The sequence below is a fragment of the Protopterus annectens genome, chromosome 7.part1 (assembly GCF_019279795.1).
Source record: "Protopterus annectens isolate FY-2018-M chromosome 7.part1, PAN1.0, whole genome shotgun sequence".
Taxonomy (NCBI): Eukaryota; Metazoa; Chordata; order Ceratodontiformes; family Protopteridae; genus Protopterus; species Protopterus annectens.
Window position 1 is genome coordinate 508,811,983 of NC_056740.1, and position 14,585 is coordinate 508,826,567.

At 33.6% G+C, this 14,585-nt stretch overlaps 1 protein-coding gene across 1 annotated transcript in view; it reads left to right on the forward strand.

The window, feature by feature from the left end:
• The window catches only part of LOC122807607, a 1,864,409-nt gene that overhangs the window by 1,837,664 nt on the left and 12,160 nt on the right, over window positions 1–14,585 (forward strand). The gene's annotated exons all lie outside the window — the stretch shown is intronic.

Sequence of the window (14,585 nt, forward strand, 5' to 3'; positions counted from 1 at the left end):
TTGCTTGATTTAATACAGATAGACATATTAAGATCAATGAAAGAAATAAACTACAGTAAGTCAATAAAACCCCATAACTAAGAAGTTTGTTAAAACAAATGAACACAGTAATTAAGACTGTTCATAGAGATCCATGTGATATAACAGAAGTAAGCAGGATATATTACTGTGCAGCTAAATTAATACTAGATAAAGTCTTACCACAAAAACACAGGGTAGTAATTAAAACAAGAGGAGTCACTGTTAGAAGAGTATAGAAGAAGGAACAGATCAACAAAATTCTTAGAAAGACGTGATAAAAGCAATGTGTTGTATCACAACAGATCAGGACCTATTGTGCACCATTGCGAATAATAAACTAAAAATATTAGCACAAGGAAATAAAGTTAGAAGATGAGATAAATATAAAGGAAAAGTACAAAATAAGCAATGTACTGATGACCCCAAAAAAGTTTTGTAGAGAATTGGGAAACAAGGTAAAAGGAATTGATACACTGCCAAAAATAAAGAAGAAATAGATACATTTTGGAGAAATATCTATGAAGATGCTAAATGGATACAAGAAGTAGAAGAAAGAACAAGAAGTTGAAATGTAGAGGATATGAAATGGGATGAATCAATGACTGCAAACAGAAACAAAGTTAAGAAAAGCTCCTAATTGGAAAACCTAAGCCCAGGTACAGTACCTAACTTCTGGCTAAAAGTATTAACATCTTTACTTGAAGATTTAGCTATGAGTAAGAATTATTTGTATGTGAACCCTGAACAGACACCAATCTGGTTAACACAGAAAAACAATGCTGCTTCTTAAGAGAGAACCTACAAGTTATCCTAAAAACAATAGAACAATAACTGCCTTCTGTCAATGTATAAACTATATACTGGAATTGATGTTGACAGAGTTTATTCTCACTTAGAAGAAAACACAATCATGGCAATAGAATAAAAAGATAGCAAAAGAAAGTCATTTGTTGTTAAATAAAGTCATAATGAAAAACTGTAAAAAGGGGAAGAATCTAAGTATGTCATGGATAGAGTATAAAAAAGCATTTGACAGTATCCCACATTCTTGTTTAAATCAGTACTTAAAAAATGAAAAAAAATACACCTTACACTGATCAATTATATTACAGAAGCCATGATAAAGGACTCAGTGTTATTCCAAGGATAAAAAAAAAACAAATGGGGATACTCCAGGGTGACTGTTTGTCACCGCTGCTCTTCTGTTTTGCCTTTAACCCATTACGCTGTCTACTTAATAGATAGGTCATGGCTACAATTTGGCTCCCAGAAAAAAACATGTAAAGACTTCTCATCTTCTTTTTGTTGATGATTTAAAACTGCATAGTTCATCAGTCGAGGAACTGAAAGCCAACTGCAAGTGGTCAAAACTTTTTCAGGTGATACAAGAATGTAAACTAGTAAAACGAACTCCAACAAGCACCAGTTCGTGAAAGGTGACACAGAGAAAGTAAAATGTAAAAATGGATGTCACCAAATAAAATACTCAAATCAATAGCGTACAACACACTTTAATACACGCTTTCATCATACGACTTCATCAGAAAATACTTACAAACCATTTCCCTCCATTTAAATACACAATCAATTAACACATATCAAATGATCCAATTAAACAATTAATACTATACATTTTATAAAAAATTATTTTAAAAAACTTCATTAAAAAATATATGATTAATTATTAAATAATTGCAGTATATTCTGTTCTTTATTTATACCTAGCTTTCTATACTTTAAGAAACATTTCACATTAATTGCTTCATTTAAACCAGGAAATTTATCAGAATTCAACCTGACCTGCCATAATGTTTCCTTTTGTTCCAAAAAATTCTTAAAATCACCGGCTCTATAATCAGGTTTGCAAATTTCCAACACTGAAAATACAAATTTTTTAAAAAATTCACAATTAATGGAATGTTTATACAAGGCATTGTTGCCGTCTTTACTTTTAATGCTGTATAAATGTTCTTTTATGCGGGTACTTAAATTACGTGTAGTCATACCTACATAAAATGCTGGACATGCCGTACACATACCAACATAAACTACCCCGCACGAATTACAGTCTACATATCCTGGTACTTCAAAAATTCTGTCACTATTCAATATTGAAATACTAGTACCAACAGAAATAAATCTACAGATTTTACAACTTTGACAGCAAAACATGCCTTTTTTTGTAATAATATTTTTCTTAGGAGCAGTATTATGATATTCCAGCATGCTTTTAATGTTGTGAGAATTCCTAAAAACAAAATGTGGTTTACCACCTAAAACCTTTGCAACATCCTGATTTCCTTGAATCACTCTCCAATTTTTTGTTAAAACTGATGCAATAATGTTCATTTCACCACTCATTTCCAATGAACATACACATTCCTTTTTTGGGTTCTTGGGTATACAATTATTAATTCTATTATAATTTGAAGGTTTATTTAATATTGCTGGAAACAAAGATTCATGTTTCTCAAAAATTTCATTTCCACTATTTATTAAAATATCAATGTCATAACCTCTCTCTATAAACAAAGCAGTTATAAAATGAAATTCTTTAACTAAATCTTCCTTTTTACTAGTCATCCGACAGGCTCTTATATATTGCCCTCTTGGGATATTTTTAATAATATGTCTAGGATGGTTGCTTTTATTGTGCAAGTAACCATTTGTGAACGTCTTTTTCCTGTATATTTTGCTATGGAACTTATTTTCAATAAAGTCCCACCATAAGCATACATCTAAAAAGTTCACTGTTAAACCTATATCACCAATAGTAAATTTTAAAAAATCAGAATGACTATTAATCTGCATGGTAAGATTTTTTACTACCATTTCATTTCCTTCAATTATAAAAATTAAATCATCAATAAACCTTTTATAAAAAAACAATAGTAAACTTCTTTAATATAATAGATAAAATATCCATCTCCCACCAGGCCATAACTGTATTGGCAAATGATGGGGCAGCTGGTGAGCCCATGGCAATTCCTTTCCTTTGCCTATAATGCTGTTTATCAAAAATGAAATAGTTGTTTTCTAACACAATTTCTAAAAAACCACAAATAGTGGAAATTATGTCATTTGACATTAATTTTTTCTTGGTTAAATAAATACGTACAGCTTCAATACCTTTATCATGTGGGATGCACGTATACAGTGATGTGACATCCAAAGTAAAAATAATATGCTTTATGGGGTCAAAAACATTTTCTTTGGCAAAATTACTAACTTCTTCCAAAAAATGCCACGAATCTTTAATATAGGATGAACTTTCCTGTATGATCGGTCCTAGAACAGCATCTATAATTAATGAGATACCTTCAGTAATAGAATGTGGACTTGACACCACAGGTCTAAAAGGGGGTCTTTTGGAATCCTTATGGATTTTGGGGATTCCAAAAATCACCCCTATTTTGGGATATTGAACAGAACAAAAATTATACAATTCTACATTAATGTACCCAGACATTAAGGCTTCATATAACTGTGATTCAATAAATCTGAACTTCTTATGTATGTCAAACAACTTAACTTTTTCATATTCTTCTTGATTATCTAATATTATTTCCATACTTCTATTATACACTTGTTGTTCCATTATTACTACATTAGAACCTTTATCACTTTTCATAAAACGCATTGTACTTCTCAACGCTATAAGATGTTCTAAAGCTTTTCTTTCCTCTTTACTTAAATTATCATTATTCTTCTTAGTATTTTTTAATACCTTTTTTATGTCCTCAATACATATTTTCTCAAACACTTCCATAGTATGCTGTAATTTAGGAACAAAACTTGATGGTTTTATTAATGCTTTACTATGTTCAGGTATATCATGCATCACATAAGCTAAATTCAGATTTCTGACAAATTTCTTAACATCAACAACTGTACAGCTGTAATTAGCTTTATAGAATGGCACAAAATTGAAACCATATTTTAATACATTTAATTCGTCACTTGAAAAAACATGTTCTGTTAAATTAATGATGTTAAAACAGTCAATGTCATCCATCATGCTTCGTCCCCCGACGAATTTGACCCCAAAAAAGTACGACTTCTTGTCAAAACAGTTAATTTATTATTTTGGTTCCTTTTTGCCATTAAGGCCTCATTTACTGTTTTAGGTTTTACACTGATACTTTGTTGCCCCCTGGCCGGTGAAGGCCTATTTAATCCAACCCTTTGTGGCTTACCAATATCTTCAGTAATAGCGCTGCTATCATTAGGAACACTAACTTTTGCTGCCATATCATTGGTATTAACAGCCACATCCTCATTGCCTTTACCAGAATTCCCACTATCTACTATGTTATTTGCGTTCACCACTTCACTAAAAGAACGCTGATTAACACGCTGATTAACACGCTGATTGGCAAAGTCGTCCCCAGCCGTAATATTACTATGTTTCTTACCAGAGAAATTATTCCCCCTACTGTTAGGCGCAAAGTTATTGTAAGCAGCATTATTATTATATATCTCAATATCACGTATCAGTTTAGAGTGCTTTCTATTGAACACTTCTGTAGCATGTACATTAACCTCTTGTGATAACACTTTAAACAACAATTCAAAACTTTCACTAGATAAATTATTTTTAATATAATTTTCAATGGTGTTAATTTCCGTTCTCAACAAGTCCATTTTCTCTTTGTTGTTATCACTTAACAGTCTCAAAAAATTCAGTCCTGCTTCGTTGAAGAATGTCACCAAAGTCTTGAACATAGGAGTCCCCAAATTTACCCCATTGGGGCATTTGAAGAACCGTAAGCCTTTCGGAACAATACCAAGTTCCAAACATTTAGAAAAATAACAATTTTCTAATTGTAATGATTTGTACCTTTTTAACAGTCTTAATAACTGTTCTCGTTGCGTTGAAACCGACCCAAAATTACTGGCACCTCTGTTCCGACTAAAGCTCCGAAAGGGATTCTCTTCTCCGTGCAGTAAATGTTCACAGCACCTTTCAGCTGTATTCCGGACGGGAAATTGCAGACCACTTCCTCTTGCTCCTCGCCCGTTACTATCCATTGTGGGACTTCCCAGATCAACCACCGTCTCGTCCTCTTGAAATGATGTCATCGGGCTCGACGTCCTCTCCGTACTGCCTTGCACCTTCGATTTGGTTATAAGAATCTTCAACGAAGCCTGGATATCCAGCAAAGTAGTCAGTAGAATAGTATTTACATTTTCACCCATTGCCGATGGCGTCGGGTGTATAGACAAATTAAGAAAGGAATCCTCCACTGCTTCCGCCATGCCACACCAACAAGAGACAAATAAACTAGTAAAACGAACTCCAACAAGCACCAGTTCGTGAAAGGTGACACAGAGAAAGTAAAATGTAAAAATGGATGTCACCAAATAAAATACTCAAATCAATAGCGTACAACACACTTTAATACACGCTTTCATCATACGACTTCATCAGAAAATACTTACAAACCATTTCCCTCCATTTAAATACACAATCAATTAACACATATCAAATGATCCAATTAAACAATTAATACTATACATTTTATAAAAAATTATTTTAAAAAACTTCATTAAAAAATATATGAGTGATAGCCCAGTAAGTTCCCATATGAAAGAGCAACATATGAAATGGGATGAAACTGAAGAGGATGTGGCACATGAAGATGCTCTGGAACTTTCTATAGAATGCCCACAGGAAAATCAGAACAAATTGTGTATCTTCCATTTAGGAGAAAATTATCCAAGAGAAGAGTTGCTTGATTTAATACAGATAGACATATTAAGATCAATGAAAGAAATAAACTACAGTAAGTCAATAAAACCCCATAACTAAGAAGTTTGTTAAAACAAATGAACACAGTAATTAAGACTGTTCATAGAGATCCATGTGATATAACAGAAGTAAGCAGGATATATTACTGTGCAGCTAAATTAATACTAGATAAAGTCTTACCACAAAAACACAGGGTAGTAATTAAAACAAGAGGAGTCACTGTTAGAAGAGTATAGAAGAAGGAACAGATCAACAAAATTCTTAGAAAGACGTGATAAAAGCAATGTGTTGTATCACAACAGATCAGGACCTATTGTGCACCATTGCGAATAATAAACTAAAAATATTAGCACAAGGAAATAAAGTTAGAAGATGAGATAAATATAAAGGAAAAGTACAAAATAAGCAATGTACTGATGACCCCAAAAATGTTTATAGAGAATTGGGAAACAATTTAAAAGGAATTGAAAGACTGCCAAAAATAAAGAAGAAATAGATACATTTTGGAGAAATATCTATGAAGATGCTAAATGGATACAAGAAGTAGAAGAAAGAACAAGAAGTTGAAATGTAGAGGATATGAAATGGGATGAATCAATGACTGCAAACAGAAACAAAGTTAAGAAAAGCTCCTAATTGGAAAACCTAAGCCCAGGTACAGTACCTAACTTCTGGCTAAAAGTATTAACATCTTTACTTGAAGATTTAGCTATGAGTAAGAATTATTTGTATGTGAACCCTGAACAGACACCAATCTGGTTAACACAGAAAAACAATGCTGCTTCTTAAGAGAGAACCTACAAGTTATCCTAAAAACAATAGAACAATAACTGCCTTCTGTCAATGTATAAACTATATACTGGAATTGATGTTGACAGAGTTTATTCTCACTTAGAAGAAAACACAATCATGGCAATAGAATAAAAAGATAGCAAAAGAAAGTCATTTGTTGTTAAATAAAGTCATAATGAAAAACTGTAAAAAGGGGAAGAATCTAAGTATGTCATGGATAGAGTATAAAAAAGCATTTGACAGTATCCCACATTCTTGTTTAAATCAGTACTTAAAAAATGAAAAAAAATACACCTTACACTGATCAATTACATTACAGAAGCCATGATAAAGGACTCAGTGTTATTCCAAGGATAAAAAAAAAACAAATGGGGATACTCCAGGGTGACTGTTTGTCACCGCTGCTCTTCTGTTTTGCCTTTAACCCATTACGCTGTCTACTTAATAGATAGGTCATGGCTACAATTTGGCTCCCAGAAAAAAACATGTAAAGACTTCTCATCTTCTTTTTGTTGATGATTTAAAACTGCATAGTTCATCAGTCGAGGAACTGAAAGCCAACTGCAAGTGGTCAAAACTTTTTCAGGTGATACAAGAATGTCATTTGGTCTTGAAACAATGTGCAAAAGCAACCTTTAAAGTAGGAAAGCTGCAGCACCAATAAAACATCAATTTGGAGCAAGAATGTGATATAAAAGAACTTGAGCAAGTGGGAGTGTATATATATTTGGGAACTGATGAAGGATCAACAATAAAACAAAAACAAATATGAATAAAACTTACTAAGGAATATTTTAGAAGACTTACATTAATACTGAAAACAGCGTTGACATCTAGGAACAAAGTCCAGGCTATAAATCAATTTGCTCTTCCTGTCCTAACTTACAGTTTTGGAGTGACTGACTCCAAAAGGTGTTGTACAGACTACACAAGAAAACAGGAAGGATGGTTCGTGCTCATCAAATGATTTATAAAACTCAATGTATACCAAGACTAAATATTCTCCGTCCTGAAGGAGGTATGGGCCTCCTCAAAATTAATTAATTGTATAGATCTGCAATCACGGGACTGCATACATATCTGCTGACCTCACAAGACCCAAATGTAGTGAAAGTTTTGAAACATGAGGAGAATAAGTCTAAGATGACTTCCCTGCTTAGTTAGGAGGAGCATATCTGTGTCAAACAGGAATGAAAATCAAACCAGAAGTAGATAGAACTGAATGTGTCAGAAAACAAAAGAAAGAATATAACATGAAGGATCAGATGTGAAGGCAATAAATGTTTAAAATGCCTAAATACAGCTGCAATTATAGAAAACTCTTCAAACAACCTCATGTCGACCAGGACTGAATGCAGGAATGGTTAAAGAGAGGTAAATTTAAACTAAGAGAAGAAAGGTTAATATTGGAGGCTCAAGACAGTAGACTACGTACACAGTGATTTACAAAGTCCATTGAACATGTTGGAGAAAAAGACAAATATAGGTTTTGCAAAACAGAATTGGAAACAGTTGCACTTGTTGTTGCTGGTTGTGATACACTAATGGCAGGAGGACTGTATACTGAAAGGCATAATTATGTGGCAAGAAGCTTGCACTGAGGATTATGCAAACATAATTTTGAAACAGCTGAAAATCACTGGAAACATGAGCCACAAAGCATTATAGAAAATTATGAAGTTTATATTACAAGGGATCACCCATTGCCAGCAGTTCAAAAGATAAATATAGTAGTCCAGGGAAAAAAAGACAAAAGTAGCATTTATCATTGAAACTGGTACATCCAGTGACTACAGTGTCTTACATACAGAGAGACAAAAAGTATTAAAATACCAGGATTTGCAGGCAGAAATGAGGGAATGTGGAAGAAAGATACCAAGACAGTTCCAACAGTAGTAGGAGGAATGGGTCTTATAAAAGGAATTTACAATAATTCTTACATATGTTACCAATACATGTAACTCCATTTGAAGTGTGGAAAGAGTTGTTACCGGGCACATTGTGGGTGCTGCAAAGAACACTTCTAGCTGTCATCAAAGACTGAAAAATACTAATTTCATGAACTTTAATCATACTTTGACTTAGGAATGGAGCCCATTTACATCATGGTATTAGAAACACAGAAGACTTGGATAAGTATACAAGGAATCTACATGATAAATGTATTATATTACGAACGATTCATTGTCATCAATGAGTTCACTGGCTGCGTCTGTACGAATTGGCATTAACTGAGATTCCAATCAATAAGTGGACAAAATTTTCAGAAACAAATCTTTGACATATAGATAGGTTGGTTATACTGTTTAAAGATTGAGATCCCTTAAATTTCTGGAAATTGTCCAATCTTTTGAATGAGAGATTATAGAATTTCATCAGAAAGTAATAGATACTGTAAAGACCTACAACATGTTTTAATCCAGATGAAACAGCGTTGTTTAAACATTTGAAAGCTCATCACTTCAGTATATGTACTGCAGATTAAGACTACCTGTCCACTGGAGATCATTGAACATAAATGATTTGGTCTGAGAAAAAAGCTGCTTTTGCTTAGTGAGACTTAGGCTTTTGATTTGTGATACTCCATCTTAAGTTTTGCATAGATCCTACAACCAGTTATGGAATTGCAAACAGTTTTTTCAGAGCCATACCATACTTTAAGAATGAAAGTAATATTTTTGTCTGTTCCTTAAATTTATCAGTTTCCTCCATCCTTCATGGGCTGATTTAGTCACAACCAATAGTGTTTTACTTTATGTGAATCCTCTTCGAATATTCATATTAACTTTTTAGAATCTTTAGTCTAACATAGAACCAATTCCTTTACAAAAGTGTACTCACTTTAGTGGAATGCTGGCAGAACAAGTACAATGCAAGCTGCCAAGTTGGTAAAAAAACAGGTTTATTCCAAACGCATAGAACAAGAACACTCCAGGGTAGCAGCTCCAATTCACCAATAACCTAGGTTTCGTCCCAAGGAAATGACTTCATCAGATTGGTGAAGTAGTGCTGCTTATTTATATCAAAAACAAATTGAATAATTACACTCAATTATTTCTTTTAAAAGGACAAATCAGATTTTACATCCCCTAATTGCAAGAAAAAGTTTAGTTAAAAAGAGTGAATAAAAACATCCTATAAGTTCATGTATATTTCCTATATTGAACTTATTACTTCTAAAAAACTGAAAAATGAACGAATAATAATTGTATACCAACATAATTCCATACTGAAACTATTATATCCTAAGTGAATTGATACCCTATACATACTGTAGGTTCCCTGCAGGTGTATGTGTGAAATATATGTATTTTCCACCAAAATGTAAAAATACATAAATAAATTCTTATCAGTAAAATAATATTGGATTGTTGTGTGTGTGTGGTGTATAACTAATATTACTAATTACACCTGACCGGAATAAAATTTATATGTAAAAAATAATAAATGAAACAACGTGGCCCCCTATACTCAGTGCAATAGCTTGAAATACTATATGTTCTGAAGATGTTTTAACCTAAGCCAGGGCTTGATTGAAATAAATTCATTCAGGCCTGGATCATGGTTGGCATCAAGTCTAAGTTGCCATGTAAGCTCACACATATCCAAGTAGTATTCGGTAATTCTCCCCTGTTGATCGAAGCCCACCTGCTGTATCACACAGAATCTAAAATTATGTCCTTCATTAGCCATAACGTGTCTAGCTAGGGCATTTGTCGGTTTTTGATGTTTTATATCAAGAATATGTTCTTTTATTCTATCCCTAAACCTTCTACAGGTTTTCCCTACATAAAATGCCCTGCAATCTTGACACTTGGCTAAATATACTAAATTCTTGCTATAACAATCATAATGTCCATTTATCAAAATATCATATTCATTAATAGAAACTGTGTGTCCTGATGTCCAAATGTATTTGCAAGTTGTACATCTACCACATTTATAATTTCCTTTGCATTTATTACTGTTAACCATTATATCCACCTTACTTCTTTCAAAAATGTCCTTTAGTGACCTATCCTTCTTATATACAAACTTGGGCTTGTGTGAAAAAATCTTCGGTTCCACCTTATTGCTATGAAATATCTCCCAATACTTCATAACTATATTAACTAAAAACTCAGAATCCAAATTGTATTTTAAAATGTACAAAATAGTGTCGTTTCCAAAAGTGTTTGATTCTCTATTACTTGTAGAATACCCAAATTGATCTATACTAGATGTAATAATTGGAACTATAATTTTGGTACTTTGGTAGTTTTTTCAGAGCCATACCATACTTTAAGAATGAAAGTAATATTTTTGTCTGTTCCTTAAATTTATCAGTTTCCTCCATCCTTCATGGGCTGATTTAGTCACAACCAATAGTGTTTTACTTTATGTGAATCCTCTTCGAATATTCACATTAACTACTTAGAATCTTTAGTCTAACATATTCTGACTCTTCACATATTTATTTTGTTTTCTTCTGCTTTATATTAGGCCTTGAGGTGTAATAAGATTTTACGACTCTTTTTTCCTACTCTAGAAGAGAAGAAATATCTAACTCTGAAAAGTTTATCAAATGACACCCTTGGCATTCAGATATACTTCATCCAGTCATGAAGTTACATTCCAAATGAATAATGTCACTTTTAGAACAAAACAATGAAGCAAGGTGAAGAGATTCTCAGAAACCCTATTAGTCCTTGGAAACCATCTTGCCCTAATACTGTGTTTTCTGTTCATTGTCATCAATCTTTTGGATGGGATGTCAGGACTCCTGAAGGATAATTTATTTTTAAATCTTTGATTCTTACATCTCATTGTCTGCATCTGATATAACTGTCTCTATGCCTCTGTTGCTGGGCTGATGTGCCATTTTATCAAATTAATTTATATTCCTACGTTATCATGTGGTAACCTGAGTTTCAAGGCATAAAGAACACACTGATCCAGCTTTTGCTCTCAAGGGAATTGTTGGGATGTACTTCCTATACAATTAATCCTTTTTTCTCCTTTCCATTGAAAACTTAGAGAGATTTGTACTTTTTTACATTTCAGAAAAGTACTTTAAGTTTACTTTTTGGGTTGGGATTTAACCTTTTTTTCATACCTGAATGAAGTGCATTTTCTTTACTGTTTAAAACAAAATATCAGATTTTCTGAGACATATTATATTTCATTCTGGGTTTTTCAGTTTTTCTACCAGGTTATGTAACATTATTATGAGACAGATGTTAAACCCAAATCTGTAATACATTTTAAAATCTTGACCTGGATATTCAGCTATAATTCATATTTCAACAGCTATCTGGGTTGCACCAAATCTGAGCAAATTAAATGTAGTTTTTGCTAATAAAACTTTCAAATGATACAGCTGTGATGAATCATAATAATTCTGTTTGGTGTCTCATTGTAAAGCTAATGTCTCAGCTAAGGCAATTAAACTTATCAATGTCTGAACCCTGAAAAGAACTTGTCACTTCTTCATGTTGAAGGGCGGCACAGTCTGTATGCTGTCTAAATGGATTATTGTTGTTGATACTGATAATACATTTTTTATTTTTTCTTGTTAAATTACCTGTAAACTGACAATCTGCATCTGCTTTTCCAGGCTTAAAATGCTGAATAAGGGGAATCATTAGCTGATTGTCAAAGATAAAGAAAACTATGAAAATGACAAAGAGGTAGAACTGGCTCAATGCCATTTTATTTAGCTTAATATGAATGGGAAACATTATTCCATTGTATGAAACAACAAAAGAGCTGGAAGAGTAAAAAAAAAACTTTCCTGTACACCAGAGAAGGGGGGAAAATTAATATCATGTAAATGTTTATATTTTTTCTTATTAATTTAATTTTAATTAACTGTATATATAATATATAGCCATATATGTATAGGCCTTGTAGCTCTCTGTCTGTATCTCTCTCTCTCTATATATATATATATATATATATATATACATATATATATATATATGTGTGTGTGTGTGTGTGTGTGTGTGTGTGTTTCTGTGTCTGTGTGTGTGTAACTATCTATATAGATTTATATCTGTATCTGTATCTATATCTATATCTACATCTACTTCGGTTTACTAATGGCATTTTAAATCCACATCGGTCAATTGTTTTGAATGTCGACCTGAAATGCTAAATCCAGAATGCTGAAAAGTAAACCAAAGCAAAAATGAATACATCGACAACCGTGGTTTGATGTATTCATCATAGCAGGAGGTGACATCGCTCACCTCCTGCTATGTATATTAACATACCGTTAAACTCTACAGTCAACGGTATGTTCATTCTACTATTTTGAAGGGGGGGCTACACCTCCTGCACTCCCCAATTGGGGGAGCTGTGCCCCCACAACCCCTGCACATTAAATATACTAATTCCAAGATCACACTACAGTGATGACATGGGCTCATTCCCTGTGCCTCAATGAACTGCGAGCTCCCTGCACAATGTCGAACCCAAATGCTAGAATTACACTACCAGTTCACTGTAGTGTAGTCGATACATCTTGGTTCGACATACTGCCGACTTGAAAACTGCAAGTCGACCATTTTGCTGGTTTTCAGTATAAAACTCTACATCTACATCTATATCTATATCTATATCTAGATTGAAAGAAATATCCATATATAGTTTCCCTATAAGTGATCGTTGTGTCATAATATCAAATGATAAGTGATGTTTAAAGATATGGCAAATTCATGCTGTCGCATACCTGTGTGCTCGAAAATCTTTTGAGCAAATAGATGATTGGTTGCAGTACCTAGCTGTATTCTGTCATAGAAGGGGAGTTGTTTGACATGGCATTGTATCAATGGCATCCCAGAGTGACCCTGTAGCATATATAGAACCTGATGTTATTGGAGATGTGTGAAGAACTATGAAATTACAATGGATGATGGATTTACTAAATGTGAATGGATACCTGGACATGACAGAATGGAAGCAGTAGGGGAAGTCGTATTGGCCATGTAAGTACAAAATTGGGTGTCAGTGTAGGGGTAGAGGCATTACACTGGCAGGTACATCTAGCTATAATGTCTGTTGTACATATGAATTCTGTCGATCCAATGGAGGTTCCGCATTATAAGTTGACACTGATGTTCAGATGTGTGTAGAGAATTCCCTAGATTTTCCAAGCTTAGTGGTGGAAAATACTTTGTCATACATTAGCAGTGATAAATCTGAAGCAATATGTAGCAGAAAGTCCTTGGTGCTGATGGTTAATCAGAACTAGAAGCAAAGTATAATTGCTAGTGTGCCATATACTGCATCTCTTGTTAAGTTGAATGTGTTCTTCTGATCTCTTAAGAGCAGCTCTTTGCTTTCCAAACAGTATGTTGATCCAACTAGTGCTTGTATAGCAGTTCTGATAACAACCATGCCCAGTTTGGCAGCTATATGCTCTGCACCAGTTTGCTTGTTGGATGGCACTTTTATATGTAAGGGATCTGGCTGTAGGCAGCTACACACTTTTCTTGCTTTACTTAATGGTGATGATGGTTAGACATCTTTGCTATTTGTTTATGCTCTTATGACTAGCAAATCTTCTCATTATGTCTTATGTAGCATTTGTTTTTTGAACTCTGTGCTGATGTCCGATGTAGACCACCAGTTCAGTTTATGTTCTGTGACTTTGAGCCTGCAGCATTAGGTAGTGTTTGTCATAATGTGGCATTGGCTGAGAGTTACAGCTGTAACTGTCTACTCACAGAAGCCTTTGGAGGAAGGTTCAATTCCAGGATTTAGGACCATTGCATGCTGCTCATTCATCTTTCTGGATGGATGTTAAACACCTTGTTGCACTTTTCTTTCTGTCACCCTCTGAAATTCCCTCTTCTTGTTTTGCTGCCTGCTTCCTTCCTAAGTTGCCTTACTTTTGAAATATGTATTATTTATTTATTTGACATGTGTTAACCAGGTTAGTCTGACTGGGTCGAGACCCTTGTTCAGTGGATACCCGAGGGGAAAAGCTCCACAAAAACAGTTACATAAAATTCAAATGGATACAGGAGAACAAAAT